Raw genomic sequence first — 15,965 nt, forward strand, 5'->3', positions numbered from 1 at the left:
AGGAAATGGGTATCAAAGGGACATCACAATCCAACAGCCAAATGATATTCTAAAATGAAAAAGGCATTGAGAAATTTGGGTATAATTCTTAGTTCCTGAGGTTTAGAGAACAACCACAAAACTGCCACTGCATCTTGATGGTAAAATGCATTCAAAGGCAGTTGGTGGATAAACATAACTACTTTCAAGGAAGATAATCTGACTGAAGTCAAAGGACTTGTGTTCAAATTCTGACTCTTTAACTTAATTTTCAGCACTTGTTGATCAGTCATTTTTCAATTGTGCCCAGCTCTTCATGACCTCATTTGGGTTTTGTTTTTGTCTTTGTTCTTGGTTTTGGGGGGTTTTTTGCAAAAGATACTGGAGTGGTTTGCCATTTCCTTCTAGAGAAAGATGAGGAAACTGAGACAGAGTTAAGGGACTTGCCCAAGGTCAAACAGCTGGTAAGGGTCTGAGGCCAGATTTGAACTAGGAAGATGAGTCTTCCTTACTTCAGGTCTCAGACTTTATGTACTGCACATTTAGCTACCCCCCCACAACTATCAGCTTGACCTTAAACAAATTACTTAAACTCTCTGGAACTAAGTTTCTTCATCTGAAAAATGAGAGGACTGGACTAGCCAACTTTCAATGTCCAGCTCTAATCTGTCAAACCATGAAAAGAGTATATGATTATTCGCTCCAAGGAAGGGTTGAGGATGGTAAAGAAGGAGTCACTGGAAAATGATGGTAAGTAATGCTTTAAGAAAAAAAGAATACCAAAAGAACTTTTTAAAGAGTGTTTTCAGTTCACTGCTCCAAAAGTTCTTGACTTTCAGGTTTTTTGCTTCACTTCTAGCAGCTCTGAAGATAACTACTACTTCTTCCCTTCCATGACTTCTTTTTCACTAATGTTACATATATATCCTTCTGTTGTTTCCTCTCAGTTCTATCAATCTTCTACCCCTTAGATTCAGATTTAATGTTTTCAAAGGATTCTGCCTATGTGGCATAAATTGAATGAAAATAAACATCTTTTCTCTACTTTTCCCTTTACTTCTTCCATTCAAGCCTGGGTCTTTCACAAATCCAAAGTGGACTAGAATTATATTCTTTTCTCTCCTGCAAGGAAAATCTAAAGAGAAAAATATGTGTGTGTGTGTGTGTGTGTGTATATATATACACACATATATATAATATGTATTTAATATATAAATATATACATCCTTCCCATTAGGATGTAAGGTTCTTGAGGACAGGGACCATTACATTTTTATCTTTGTATCACTTTGGCCTAAAATAGTCCCCAAGATGTTTAATAAATGCTTGTTGATTGATAGTTCATTCTTTTCATAATGAAATTAGATGGAATCCCTCAAAAATTGAAATTGTATCTTTGAATTGGAATTGAAGTTCATATCTTTGAAGAAAGTTTTAAAAATTTCACAACACTCTCAAAGATAACTGAAGGGACTCTAGAGTATGGTCCAATTAGGGTTGGGAATCATTAACTACAGTGCAAGATTGCTTCCTGGATTCCTACAGTTAATTAAAATCTCTGACAAGGAAAATCTCATCACCTCATTGCCACTGTATCTAGTGGCAATTTAGTTGGAGATAAATGTATGTTTGCTATGTAGAGTGGAATTCTTGGTTGAATTACTCTATGCTTATGAGAACTAGAAACAAGGTAGATGTCCCTCAGCGGGGGAAAAGCTAAACAAATCGTGGTACATGAATACAATATAATATTGACTGTGCTATGAGAAACAAAGAATATCTTTGTTGTAAGAAATGGTTCTCTCAATGAGGCTAGGGAAAGAAATAAACTGGGAAATGTAAATGAGTTAAAAAATACAATAAAAATTCATTTTTAAAAAGAAAGATTTATATAAGAAAATTATTTTAAGAAATACACATACAAAATTTACATATAATATAATGAGATAGAAACAAAAAAGATACTGATAAAGTTGATCACAGAATATAAACTGATGCAAAACTAAACATACAGAACCAGCAAAATAATATACATACTGACTAAAACAGTGAAAATACTTGAAACAATTGAAACTGAATTTTATGAAATTAGAATGACCATACCTGGACACAAAAAAGAAATGCAAGATTGTTCATCTCTCCCCTTTGCAGAAATGAACTAAAGGTGAAACATTACACATACAGGGTGTCTTATTTTAATTTCCTATACAATGTCAGACAGTTCAGTTTTGCTGACCTGAGTTGTTTTGAATTGTTCTCATTGTTTTTATTGTGTATTATATAGCATCTCTTTTGGAGAGAAAGATGAGAAGACATATTGGGGAATGTAGGAGAATGTTTTCTTAAAGTACAAAAGTTCAAAGTGAACATCATTGTATTTAATGTATTACTTTGTGATTTTTTTAAAATTTAATTTGTTAGGACAAAAAAATCCCTTATGTACTATATTCTGTTGATGTGGCTTTTTTATTAACCAAGAATACAGAGAGACAACTTGAAAGCATCTCCCTTCAATGGATTTAAGATCCTCTTTCCCAAGTGAGCTAAAGACCAGTTTGTCCCCTCCTCAGGCATAATTCTAGTGAAAAACTGTTGAATCAGAATGGTAATAAATAACCCTAGAGGAATGTTGTGCTCATGAAGTTAAACAAGATACCCCCTGAGGTTTCTTCAAAAACCAACTAGCTGGCATAGTAGGCACAGTACCAGAAAGACCTGAGTTCAAATATGGCATACCTGCTAGATGTGTGACCCTAGGCATGCTAATTAACTTCTGCTTGCCTCAGTTTTCTCATCTGTTAAATGGGAAAATTAATAATAGCACCTACCTCCCAGGATTATTATGAGGACCAAATGGGATAATAATAATTATAAAGCACTTGGCATTTAGCTATTATTATTATTATTATTATTATTATTATTATTTATTATCAAGCATAATTTCAACTGAATCAAAAAGTACTTAGTGTGACTCTCATAGAAATTTTAGAAATGTGGAAACTAGGCATAGGAATTAATAGATACTGATGTTCTCTCAAGAATCTTTTTTTTTGGATAGTGATATCATATGTGATTTTTTTTTTGCTTTGGGAGTGGGGGAGGGAGGCATCTTCTTTTAACTGAAATATCTTCAAAATGATTCCTAAATGCTTTCAGTACTAATCTCCTTTTATCTGCTTCTTTTTTTTTTACAGCTCATCTACTCTCCTTCTTAAGTGCCATCTCTATTTCTGCCCATGATCCATAGGAAACTGGGGTGTCAAGATTCAAATGTGCTGATCCCATGGTCAATGACTGAAATAGAACATAATAGAAAAGCTGAGATATGTTTCATTTTCTATTCATGTGTTGTCCTCCTGCCAGTTTTACAGGTTCTGTAGCTCCTGGCCATCTGCAGAGAGGGCTAGTATTTACATGGTATAGTATCATCTTCAGAGAACAAGACAAGGGATTAGGTTGGAAAACAGACTGAATGAAGAACAGTCTAAAAATACAAAGAACTCTAAGCAAATGCAAGTATCAGGAAGGAGCTCCTTTAGTCAAGGGAAGCAAGTCTTGATACTTTGTAGCTGGGTATGACAGCCCACATCTATTGATTTAACTATTGATGATGGATTGTCATACCCAATGGGGAGGTATATTTCCACTTGTAGTGAAGTATATATCCACTTGAATATATAGATGCTTCTAAGATAAAATACAAACAGTCCTTTGTAGTTTTTAAAATTCTTCACATTACAGTTTAGGCTTTTATTTTCCAGACTAACTCCCTTGATGAGCTAAATCTACAGATAGATTAAATGGTAAAATGAAGACAATTCTGGAATTGGATTCAGGAAGTCCTGAGTTCAAGTTCTGTCTCAAGAACTAAACTAGCTTTGTGACCCTAGGAAACTCTCTTACTTCTCTCAGCCTCAGTTTCCCCATCTGTAATGGCACCTACTTCCCAAGGTTGTTGTGAGGGTTATTCAAAACAAGGCAACAATTTGTAAAAGTATTTTGTAAACCTTAAAGTAGTATATAAATGCTGTCTAGTTCAGTCAAATTGGCTTACTCAGTGTCACACAAACACACACACACACACACACACACACACACACACACAAACACACTCTCACAGAAAGACATACACACCTTCCCTCTCTCTGTATCTTTGCACAAAGATTATCTCTTATACTAGGAATAATGCACTCTTTGGACGCATGCAGAGGTTGTTTCATTTCTGTCTTATAGATCCACACATTAGCCTCTGAATTGTCTTTCCACTGATTGACTGGTTCAATAAGGTAGTATATTGTGGCAGAAAAAAAACACTAGGTTTGGAATCAAGAGACCTAGATGTAAGCTTTACAATAAGTAACTATGTGATCTCAGAGTATCTTAATCCTTTGGGGTCTCAGGTTCTACAGTTCTAAAATGGGATGATGATGATGATGATTAATGATGATGAAAATGATAAATAATAAAAATAATAATATCTTTCCTACAAATGTCTGAGAAGATGTGAAGAAAGAGATTCATAAACCAAAAAGCTCCATGGAAATGTTATTAACTGTGGAACAGTAGATAGAAAGCAGGGCTGTCTTTCACATGTCACAGTTACTGCCTATGTGATCCTGAGCAAATCAATTATCCTTTCAATACCTTGGGTGACTCTCTAAGACTATCAGTAGAAGAACAATTTTTTATCTGCATTGGTAGAGGGAGTTTCTAGACCAATAAAATTGTGGGCTCATTTTCTACCTCCGTACCCCTTCCTATCCAAAAAAAAAAAAATTTAATTCTAAAACCTAAACAAGCATGGTTAATAAAAGTCAAAATCGGGCCACAAGCTGCTAAGGATAAGCCAACATTTGACTCCTGACTAGTTTAATCCTACCTGACCCTTGGTTAACCTATCCCCAAAAGGAGACCAGGTTTCCCTAATATTTAGATCACTGTCACATTCTTTTAACCCCATGGGTGCACTTGGACTGGTAGATGGAAATCTTACAGTGTCTAAGGGAGGGTGAGTAGGATTAAGGCCCTACAGGCACCCAGAACTTGCCACCTCTGGTGGTATGTTGGCATTCGTGTTCACCCACCCATAATTGCTGGTGAATGGCTGCTTTGTCTTCAAGATCCTGTTTGTAAACTTGGGCTCCCACAAAGCCATACATCCTCCTCATTTACATGAGCCCTGCCCCAAGAGATTTTGAAAGACTAGAGGAAAAACAAATCACTGTACACAGAATGGCAAGAAGGTGGAGGGGGAGAGAGTAGCCATTCAAGAAAGCCCCCTGCTAGTGTCTCCCCAAAGTCTAGCCCTATTGACAAAAGGGGAACATTCCCAGCCCAGTCTCCAGAAGCAGAATATTCAAACACACACCCTGTTCTAATACAAGAGCTGTGTTTAGACCAGAGATCTGAACTGATTGCATTTTGGCCAAATCTGCCTGCAAGGCAGCTTAAAAAAAAAAAATCTGCCCAGTGGGTAGATTTTTGAAATCTTTACCACTAGTTGTGTTATTGACTAAACAAAGAGTAATTAATATAGCAACTCCTAGGGTCGGTTGTCAAAAAAAAAAATCACTTAAATTAACAACTGCTCTTACCTGAAAAGAAGAAAATGACATTTAAAAAAAAAAAACTAAATCCAACCTGTTTTAGTTCTGGTTATTTTCACCAGACAGTACAGAAAAAATAAGACAAAGTCATCCAGACAGCAAAATAAACGTTTGGGTCCTGTTGATTCCAAGGCGTTAAGATTGCCTCCCTGAAGCCGACTGAGCAATTTCCCAAAGCCATCTGGAGAATAAGAAGCATGAGAGGCTGGGAGCAAGACTTTGAGCCCAGCTGTTTCTTAAATGTTCTAAACCCTCCTCTAAAGGATAACTGGAAACCCATTTTATATATACTTCAACGTACCCATGTTGTTTCCCCCATTACATATAAGTACTGGGACTGTTAGAATTTTATTTTTGTATAACAAGCACCTAGGTCCTACCTAGCACATATATGTGGCACCTAATAGCCTCTTAAAAATACCTGCAGACTAATCAAACAGTTCTCCTTTAGTCTAGTCAAAGAGCTTTTAGAATATTCCTGACATTGTTTGGGGATTTTTTTTAGCCTTTACTTATTTTTTTAATTAACAAAAATCTGTTTTTCTTTCCCCTTACACCTTCTTCCCCATCAAAGAAAAAAAAAAGAGGGAAGGGGGATAAAGCTGATTTTAAAAACAGACATTGTTAGGCCAAATTCTCCATATTGACCATATTGGCATTATTTGTTGACAAATATTTGTATGAATGAATAAACTGGAGTGTGGAAAAGTTTGATGTTTTGATTCAAGGTTTTACCACTAGAAAGTACTTTAGGGTTTACATAGAGACTCTGTCCTTTAGTATTTTACAGACAAGAAAATAGAAAGATAGAGATGTCACATTGATAGGGCTACCAAAGATAGAACTCAGGTCTATTTATATCCAGCCTAAAGTTCTCTTGTGCTACATGAAGCTTACCCCTTTGTATTAATCACCAGAGGCCAAGCTAGTTCAATAAATAAAATCAAGAACTTAATTCTTCCTATCAGTTAAATTCATTAAATATTCATACCTATTATGTACAAAGAACAGCTTTGGATATCATCACTGGAAAAGGACAAGTCCATTAATATTTTTAAAAATTTTTGAATTCTTACTTTTCAATACCTACTCTAGCCCCTTTTTTCCTTAATTCTTTAACTACACATTGCCCCAAATCCCTAAGAGCAATCCAGTGTTCCCTCTGTATGATGTAAGTAGTAGATAGAATGTTGGACTTGGAGTCTTGAAATTCATATCAGATACTTATTAGTTCTATGAACTTCAGTTTCTTTCTCTATAAAAACATTCATAAGGTAATTTCAAAGTTTAAGTGAGATAAAGTATGTAACACAATGTATAGAGTGAGTGCTGGGCCTAAAGTCAGAAAGACCTAAATTAAATTCTGTCTTACTTAAAGACTTATTTGTCTTACTTACAATGTGACCCAGAACAAGTCACTTGAATTTGGCATGCTTCATACATAAAATGGAGATAATGACAGCACTTCACAGGGTTGTTATGAGGCTAAGATAATATTTACAAAGTGCTTTGTAAACCTAAAAGCACTATATAAATACTAGCTATGTAACTCTCAGTTATTGTTATTGTTTAGTACTCCTCATCTTCTATTCAAAGAAAACCAGACAAGTTGCTATCCAATATTGTTCCTTTATGTCTAATATTCATAAAACTATAAAGTGTTTTGAGAACTAAAAACTCAATATAAACATTAGCTATCATTTTTGTTACATAAGTTTAAAAAATGTTTTTTTGAGGACTGGTAAATAAGCTGTGGTATATGAAATGAAGGCATACTATTGTGTTAAGAAATGAGGAAATAGATGAGTTCAAAGATTTGGAAAAAACTTAGAGGAACTGAAATGAGTGGAACCAGGAAAATATGTTATTATATAAATATTATTAAAATGTATTCTTCTGTAGACTTTTATAAACTAATGAAGAATGAAATGGGCAGAATCAGGAGAAAAAATGTTTATAATTAACAACTTTAAAGACAATTTTCCTAACTATAATTACTATGATCAATACAGTGACCATTCACAATTGTAAAATATAGATAATGAAACATTGTCATTGCCTCCTGACAGAGAGTAGATATAGGGTATAGAGCAAGACATATATATTTATATATAGCCATCAAGTGAATTTATTTTGCTTGGCCAGGCATATTTGTTACAAGGAATTCATTTCTCTTTTCTCTCTCTCTCTCTTTTTAAAATGGGATAGGGGCTGGAAGGAAAGAAAATTCAATTCTGCTAATCTTATGAAAATAATTTTTTAAAAATAGAGATTTTAAAATAGAAATGAAGTCACTGTATTATTAATTTTGTTTAATAATTTTATTTTATGTTATGAGAACTCACAAAACAGAGGGGGGAAAAGTAAATATTTGTAACAAAAATAAAACAACAATAAAACTTCTTCAAAAGGAATTGGTAATATGACAAAAGGAAAATGATAAATATTGGAGAGGATGTGAGAAAAGAGGGGCATTAATGAACTGTTAGTGAAGTTATGAACTGATCCAACCTTTCTGGAAAGCATTGTAGATCTATGCCCAAAAGACAATCAAATGATGCATACCCTTTGATCCAAAAATACCACTACTAGATCTGTATCCCAAAGAAAGTAAAAATAAAAGGGAAAAGGGTATATTTGTAGAAAAAAATGTATAGCAACTCTTTCTGTGGCAGGAAGAATTCTAAATTGAGGGAATATCAATTGAGAAATGGCTGAACAAGTTGTGGTATAGGAATGTAATGGAATACTATAGTGCTATAAGCAATGAAGAGTAGGCAGATTTCAAGAAAACCTGAAAAGACTTAAATGAACTGATGAGAAATGAAATGAGAAAAACCAAGAGAACACTGTACCCAATAGCAACAACATCATACAATGATCAATTATGAGAGACACTTTTTCTCAACAATTCATGAGCTAAGACAATCACAAAATGATGAAAAAATACTATGCACATCCAAAGAAAGAACTTATGGTTTCTAAATGGAGATTGAAGCATACTATTCTCATTTTCTTTAATTTGTGTGTTTTTCTTTTTGTTCTGTTTCTTCTTTCACAACATGGCTAATATGGAAATATATTTTACATGGTTACATATAAATAACCTGTATCATCTTAGGGAGGAGGAAATAAGGAAGGAAGGTAGAAAATTCAGAACTCAATTTTTTTAAATGAATGTTAAAATTTGTCTTTACATGTAATTGGAAAAAACAAAATACCATTTTAAAAAAAATAAAAGGAATTGAATAATAGTGTTAGGATGTAATCTCACCTTCTATAAATTCACGAAAACATTTTCAGGATGATATATACTTCATACCATTCTCATAGGCCTGATTTCTTATTTTAACTTTCTATATTCTGCAAGCTTATGTATTCAGTATGGTCCAAATCATTAAAAAAAATTATTAAATTATTATGGATCAATGTTATATTCCAAAGATTGTGGATAATATTTTTATCTGTGATGGTGCTATACTTCTAGTACATTTTATTGATTATATTCTCAAGGATATTATAGAGCTTGAAGCTATAGCATACTTTCTTAAGGCAGTGTTGTATATAATGGTTAGAGAACTGGACTTAAAGCCAAGAAAGCCTGAAGTCTTCATCAGCTCTGACACACAATGTCTCTTCATCTTAGGCAAGTTTCAACCTCTCAGGCCTCTAGGCAACTTTCCAGAGAAAGTACCACACTACATTGGGAGAGGGAGTTTCCTCTCTCAAGAATTCCCTAGACCAGTGAAATCCAAGCACAGTTTGTAATAAAGACATTTTTCCTTTATTATTTTATGAAAGATGAAAAGCTTCTATTGACTAATTCTGATCACTTGGTGGGAATGATGATGATGATGATGATGATGATGATGATGATGATAATGATGATGATGATGATGTCATTCATATATTGTTCAATGGGATTCAGATTAAAAATAGTCTTGGTACACAAATTAATAAAATCACTATTATTGCTTTTTACATCATTCCAAAGTATTCCAGAGTATAAAAAGTCAATCACAAGTACTTCCTTGCTTTGTAAGTTTCAGAATTTTTCATCCCTATTTTGTGCCTCCCCCCACCCCTATGGCAAGTAAGTAGATAAAAATAATAATAATGGTGGGCACTATGATAATTCTATGTACTTTATATATCATTGGTGTTTAACCCACAGTGAGCAATGACACTATTATAATAAATATAACTTTTGCTGAAATGTTTATGTGGTTGGAATTTAGTATTAATAAAGCAGTGCTAATCATTTTATTAACTTCATTAGCTATCTAAATACCTTTTCATCTTGAACTCATTCCATGAAAGAGATCTAATTTCTGTTTTAGATTCATGGTGTTCTGGATGAGGACTAATAAAATCATGCCATGACAGTTTGAAAAAATGAAATAAGAATTAATTGGTTTCATTTTCACTTTAAACATATCCCAGTCTGACATATAAATCAAATTTAGCCTAGCTCCTACTACAGAATAAGTGATTAATAAATGCTTTAGCTCTCAATCTATCTAATAAATGCTTTATCTGCCTATAACTAGATTTTTTTTTCAGGGAAATGGTAGTGCTAATAGCAAGGAAAGGGGAAGTTTAGATGAGGAAGCAGAGATTCAAATTAAATTGATTTATACCATGGCAGCAGCATTTGGATCTTCAAAATATTTTCCTTGCTGTTACTTCAACTCACACTTTTTTAAAATGTTTAAATGATGGAATTTACCTATGACACACCTATGAAGGTAGATGGGAGATAAGTAAAGATCTTTTACCCCTATGGGGATAATAGATTTCTTTAATTTGTTCCCTAATCTACTGACTAGGAAGTCAATTGGAAGCAAAAATCACCATCGGGAAATTCACTTCTGTATTTCCAAGTTCCTGGGTTTGAAGAACCTTTTATCTCAGATTTATCTCAATCACTGTGGATGTCAATCTTCACCTCTACCCACTTCCTCTTGGCCTCAAGAGTTACACCACTGAGATACTACTGAGTCTACACTAATACTTAGCACAGGGCTTCACATGTCATAGGAGCTTATTAAATGTTTGTTGAATTAAGTCTGGAAGGTAGAACTGTGCCAAGAAGCAGACCTCCATTTTAGTACTGATTGATTCAATGTGCCTTTGCTTAATTAACTTAACTTCTCAGTGTTGTAGTTTTCCCGTCTGTCAAACAAAAAATAATAATTCCTGTGCTTATCACTTTTATAAAAATATGAGTATTATTAAAAATTATTTTCAAGTGAAAAGTATTGTCAAGCCTGAGGAAGATTTTCTATTTGAATTCTAGTTAGATGTGGTTTTACTGAGAGTGGAAAACTTGTAATACATATATTACAAATATACATACTTTTTTATTGAGAAGATGGATGAGAAAGTTCACTTTTTTATTTTTATTATTTAAATTCTCAAAAACCTTATTTTTAGTACATTGGGAAGAGCACTGAATTTGGAGTTATAGGGAATTGGGTTCAAATTTTAGACTTGCTATCTACAAAACTTTGGGCCAATCTCTTACCCTCTCTGGGTCTCAATTGCATAATCAATAAAATTAAATGGTCAGATCCTATGATCTGAAAGATCTCATCCAGTTCTGATTCTATGAGTCTACTGTGTGAATAAAACAATATATATATAATATTATATATATAATAAAACATATATATATATATATATATATGTATATATATATATATATATAAAATCACCTGTCTGGTCAATTATTCAGTTATCAAAAATGTATTAAGCACTGACTCTGTGTTATCAATATGTTAAGTAAGGAGAGGGGATATATAGAAAAGCAAAAACAATCCTTATCCTCAAAGAGCAAGTACTCAAATGAGGGATATAATATACAAGTGATTAAAGACTTACCAAAAATATACAGAGTACATGGAAGGTTTTGTGGTTGAGAGCAATGACATTACAGGTGATGTCTTGATTTGTATGGAAATTAGATTTAACTAAGGCAGAGTCTCACAAAATCATCAACCTCACTCTCTCTTCTAAAGTCATTGAAGTTCAGGGGCAGAACAAAAGTCAAGATAACTGGCACTGTGGTTCAGTGTCATCCATATCTGGTCAAGTCTAACCATTTCATTCACCTTCATGATCATTGAAACAAATTGTTCTCATCCACCCATTCTGCTGGGAGTGGGGAAACTTGGGCTTTACGTGCTTGGAGTAGACATCTCCCTAACCTACCAAAGAGTTCGAGGTCTGTTGGCTACCCTCAATCTGGTTTGGCCCATTTGACAAGACAGTTTTATCAGGATGTGGACACTGTGAATATTAAACTTTCAGATGGAAAGTAATCTCTAAAGGTAAGGGCACTAGTGCCCAGAGGAATTGGAAAGGCTTCAGCAGAAGATAGCACTTGATCTAAATCTTGAAAGAAGCCAGGGAAAGCAAAAGCAAAGGTTAGGGGGCAAAGCATTTCAGACATGAGGGACAGCTAATTTATAGACAACAGAGAGTATGAGTGAATTGTCATATCTGAGGAATTTCACATAAGCCAAGGTAACTGGATTGTAGATTTTGTGTAAGGGAGAAATGTCTAAGACCAAAAAGGCATGGAGAGTACAAATTTTAAAAAGTTTTAAGTACCAAATAAAGGAATTTATATTCCATTCTGGAGATAATAAATATTCACTGGTGGTGATTGAGTAGGAGCCTGACACTAACACACCTTCAATTTAGAAAAGTCATCTTGACAGCTGAGTCAAAGATGCATTAGAATGGGGAGAGACTTGGGTAGGGAGACTAATTAAAAAGAAATGATCATGAGCTAGACATGGCTATGTGAGTGGAGAGAAGGGGGAATACACCAAAAGGTATTATGAATGACAAGATGGTAAGAATAGAAAATGGACTGGATATATGGGAATGATGAAAGTGAAGAATTTAGGACAACACTAAGGTAGCAAGCCTGAGTAATTAGGAAAAAAATGCTGTTTCCAAGAATAATCAGGAAATTCTTAAATGGGGAAGGTTTGGGTAGGAAAATAGAGTTCTGTTTTGGACATGTTGAGTGTGAGATGCTAACAGGACAGCCAGTTTGAAATGTCCAAGAAGCAGCCATTAATATATTATTGAAGTTCAGGGGACAGCCTAAGGCTAGATATAAAGACCTGGGAATCATCTGCTTAGAGATGATTGATGAATTCATGGAAGCTGATGAGATCAACAAGGGAGATAATATAGAATGAGAAAAGATATGAGCCCAGGATAAAGCCTTGGGGGACACATATAGTTAATGGTTCAACCCCCTATGACTCCAAATCTAGTGGTTTTTCCATTACCCTTAACTGCCTCCTGTTTTATTTTGTGCAAATATCTCCCATTGCCAAGGTGATAAAAAAATGATAGCCCAACCACAAAATTAGTACGAACCACAGGGAGCAAAGAAAATGTACACAGTCAAGAACTTGAGAGTCCGAAATGAGACATTTATTATGAAAAACAAAACAGAAAAGGAGAGAAGCTTTAGGCAGAAAGAAAGGGTCTTTTTAATCTTGTTTGACTTCAAATGAAACATGTTGTTTGCAGGGACTATATTCCCTAGAAATTGTGTACCTCAGTATCATAACTGAGAACCCACAAATGAAGTGGCCTACAAAATGGAAAGTGAAACTTTCCGATGCAGTTTTATTGAGTTACCTGGAGCCACAGGCTAAAAGCAAACTGGTTTTTATAAGCTATGGAAAAGAATTTAAATTCTTAAAGGCCAAAGGTGGGAGGTGGGGTGGCAGAATGGGAAGATCTCTATAGGTTGGAACAAGATCATAGAGTTAATTCTGAGTGGAACTGAGACTTAGGATGCTATCAAGTCCAACCTCCTCATTTTATAGATGGGAATACTAAGGCACAGAACTATTAAGTGACTTGTCTAGACAATCTATAAGATTCCTACCACTTCCAAATCTATGATCCAAGGAATAAAGAGAATAAGAATCTTTGATAATTCAATTGGAATTTCTGAGGTTTCTTGAACACTTATGAAAATGTGAGTAATCATGGCTAATGTGGAAATAGATTTGGTATATCCCCATATATGTAATAGGTATTGTATTTCTTGTACTCTTGCAGTGGAGGTAGAGAGAGAATTTGGAACTGAAAAAAAATAGAATTTAAAAAAGAGATCAAGTTATATTTGGAATTTGTTTTAAATGTGAAATACATTCTTCAAGGGTATTTACTGTCCTTCAAATGAATTCCATTCCTCAACAAAGGTTCAGGCTTTATGACCCAGGTAAAAATCTTCAAAGAAGACACACAAACCAGGTAGGTCATTTCCTACTAATGTGTTCTGGTGATGTTTGTCCTTTGATATCGAAGAAGACCATGACATCATATGATGCCATGACAAGTACATGGATTGGATTTGTGAGGGGATGTTGTGCTGTCACCAGTCTTACTTTTTCCTCCAGAATCACCTGAGTCCAGTGGCCAGATATGAATCAGAAAGACTGAAGATGGCCCTGGATGTGAGGCAATCAGGGTTAAGTGACTTGCCCAAGGTCACACAACTAAGTGTCAAGTATCTGAGGCAGGATTCAAATTCCCATCCTCCTGACTCTAAGAGCAGTGCTTTATCCACTGAGTAGCCTAGCTGCCAGATGGCTCTGGAGAAGAAAGTGAGGCTGGTGACTCGGCACAGTTCCCTTCTCTCAAATCCAAAACATGTGCTTGTTAATGTGTTCTACCATAAATGCATTGAGGTGGATTCCTTACCTTCCCTGATTTTAGAATAGTTTGACCTGATTCCAGCTCTTTGAATAAGCCATCAAAGAACAATCTAGCGGAGAGGATCTGGTTCAAGCCCACTTTGGTGACAGATTATCCTAATTCTGAAGCAGAAAATGCAAATTAGTTTTTCAGCCTGTATTTACTATTATTGATTGGACTACTTTAAGAAAAAGCAGTTTAGGGAAAATTAATAAGATTCTCATTTTATCCTCACAACAGTTCTAGGAGGCATATGCTATTATTCTCCCTCTCCCACAATTTTACAGATGGGGAAAATAATAAATGTCTAAAAATTATTTTCAACTGAGATCTTTCTATTTCATTCATTTCAGTATTCCTCCATCTCTCTAGCCACTATACTACTTAGCAGTCATTAGAAAGAAAGAATTTGGAGAAGCCAAAAACAAAGGAAAAAATCACTTTTCCAGTAATATTGAAGGAAAATTAAAAAATTCTGGGCAAATCTCTGCACCTTTTCAACCAGCTTCTACTTGAATAAAATTGAGAACATCATTGTAGCCAATCACTCTTGTCCCTTCTAATTCTAAACTCTCTAATTCCTCTTGGGATCATATTGTTGCCTCAGATGAGTAGTCCATTTACTACAGGTGAATGGAAGTGTTGATTGATTGGACCACTGGATCCTGTCCAGAGCCTGAAGACTTGCATTCCAGCCTGGACCTCCCCCATGTCACCCCTAGGCTAAACTGGAACAGATTTTAGAGGAATGAAGTGACACTAATCCTGGGCCACTAAACCTTTGTTCTACCACTTCAACAAACAAGTAATCAACCCTAAGGTAAATACAAAAAGATGCCATAGATTATAGGGAGGAGTTCCTTGGGAGGAGTAAGTATGTAGCTACAATGGATTGCAGGGTAGATGGAGTTGGAGGAGCTCTTCCGCAAAATGTGGGTCTTTATATGGCCCTTAAAGGAGAGGAACTTGATATAGCAGTTTCTGTATTGAGCATCAAAAGGTCTTTAGAGAGGAAAGTCTGGGTGCAGGAGAGTCAAAGAACAAAAAGAATGAAGGATGGGAGGACAATTGTTTGTGTTGTGATCACATTTTCCGAGGGTTCTAAGTCTTTCATTGTACAACCTCAACGCTCAATTTGTATGGGGAGGTCAGTTTAAGTTGGTATTATTTCCAAGAAGTCATCTGTCAATTGGTAGTAATTTTCCATATTTAAGGATCTATAAGTATTTTAAAGGGGGGGGGGACCTTTTCTACCTATGCCATTTAGAAAGTTGGTTTTTTTTAGTGAAGGTGAGAAACCCTCACCTGGGATCAGAAAACCTGACTTTCTTGACAATTTGATATTTAGCCTCTAAGAAGTCACAGAGGCTCAGTTCTGTATCTGCAAAAAAGATGCCAAGTTTTTACCTGGTACCATCTACCTGGCTAGGATTAAATGAAATCCGCCCATACAGTGCTCTGAGTTCATTAGAAGCACTTCACACATGCTAAGTAAGAAATATCTTTATCATTGAAGCGACTCTAATCCAATGAACTTCACTGAAGCTTTAAACATCATCTTTCTTTTCTCAAATCTTTCTTCCCTGTAACTTAAATTTTGGCATGGCTGATTCATCTTACTTTAGAGAAAGCAGCCAATAAAAT

Source organism: Macrotis lagotis, chromosome 7 (genome assembly GCF_037893015.1).
Source record: "Macrotis lagotis isolate mMagLag1 chromosome 7, bilby.v1.9.chrom.fasta, whole genome shotgun sequence".
Classification (NCBI taxonomy): domain Eukaryota; kingdom Metazoa; phylum Chordata; class Mammalia; order Peramelemorphia; family Peramelidae; genus Macrotis; species Macrotis lagotis.